This window comes from Myzus persicae, unplaced genomic scaffold, assembly GCF_001856785.1.
Source record: "Myzus persicae strain clone G006 unplaced genomic scaffold, MPER_G0061.0, whole genome shotgun sequence".
NCBI lineage: Eukaryota > Metazoa > Arthropoda > Insecta > Hemiptera > Aphididae > Myzus > Myzus persicae.
This window is the reverse complement of record NW_019104316.1, coordinates 58,895-60,685: the sequence shown is the minus strand read 5'-3', so window position 1 is coordinate 60,685 and position 1,791 is coordinate 58,895.

Below are 1,791 nucleotides of genomic sequence, written 5' to 3'. Positions count from 1 at the left end.
TAGTTCTTCGCAAAGAAAGTCCAAGTAACCAGATTTCTAAGAAAAGTCCTTGTCCTTTTGAAGAATCAATTGAATTTCATAATATTTTTTAAAAGGTTTCATTAACATCTCCAAAAACAGATTCTAATATTTTAATGGATTTCCATTTATGCTTCTTGAAATGCAAATTCTTCTTAGAATGAACACTACTATAAGACAATCATATTTTCCAACATATAACTGATTACCTACGTTCAATATCTAGAATAAAATACAAATTGTGTTATAAAGTATTTCTAGATTTTGATTAGGTAATCATAATTATACTTTTTTATCGACACTGATAATTTTTTTAGTTTAATTTAAAAAATCAATAAACAAAGTATACAAAAATATATAATGTCCAATACATGACACTCTGGGTAATTTCTATATTATGTCCCTTATGATAAAATGTTCTTTGAACGCTGTTTACTTTAGCTCAATTAACAATAAGATTTTCACATAATCTGCTGCCAATAATTTAAAGCAAGGGAAATAAAAAATTCCACTATTGGTTAAAAATCTATCTCTGCTCAAAATAGATTTAATGTGGTTATGGATGTGTTTATATGTCATACTAATTTAACAAATCCATCACATTAATCAGTAATCACTTAAATGTACGGACACCTTCAGCTATTATCTAGCAGTCAGCCTTTCAAGATAGGTATGCCAATATAGAGTATTTGTGTAGAATTTTTTTTGTTCGAATTGTTTAATACATTTCTTAACATATGACGATATTAAGAAAAGAACTAAATTTTCAAAAAGGTGAGACTTTAAACTATAAAAATGCATTGTATACGTAAAACAATTAACAGCAATCATGACAGTTTAACAGTTGATTCACGATAACTTCACGGACATGAGAACATTTATGATTCCAAAGATTTTTCTTTGAACCTAAGTATTTCTCAGGCATCAACCAAAACAGACACCTTTTTAGTTGTGTGTGATGGAAGCTCTAAACCCACATGTATATTAAATATATTAGTTAATCTAAAATTTCAATTTATTTCTATTTATGCTTTTCATAATGAAAAACTAAGAATTAGTATCACTTAAAAAAAAAACTGATAACTTACATACTGGAACAAAATAAATATTGTTATTAATTATTAAATAATTTTAAATATTCATATTTTGATACATCTTACCATCTCTAGCTGCCGAAACAGAACAAAAACAAATTAAAAAATCAAGAACATGTCATACCCACCACATAAACCTTCAGACTTACTAATTCATAGATTATGTCCCTTGGGATAACCAGTTCTTTCAACACCATTTTCCTTAGCTGGATAAACTATGAGGTCTTCTCATAATCTCCAGTGGGAATCTTAAGCTTAATCTTAAGCTTAGCGAAAACATCCTACCCAAATTATTTTATTTTTTTTAAATATCATATAGAGTCAACAAAAAAGGCAAACATTGTTCCTGCATTCTAACGAAATAATCTTATTTTGCGTAGAACCTTGCTATTTTTGACATTGATTAATATATAATATAGGCTTTGCATTGTTACTTTATGAAACTATTTAGTTACGAAATGTTTAGTACACATGTAGAACTAACATACATACGTGATAAAAATTTATAGAGACGAACAACCATATCTGTGAAAATAATCTACTTTGTGACAATTTTCAATTTTTATTTTTATTATATCTGAATTTTACATCATTTAGGTTAGTCACTATATAGGTCACATATTCAATAGATTCTAAAAAAGTTCTGATTTCACTAGTTGAATTCAAAATACAATTGTCA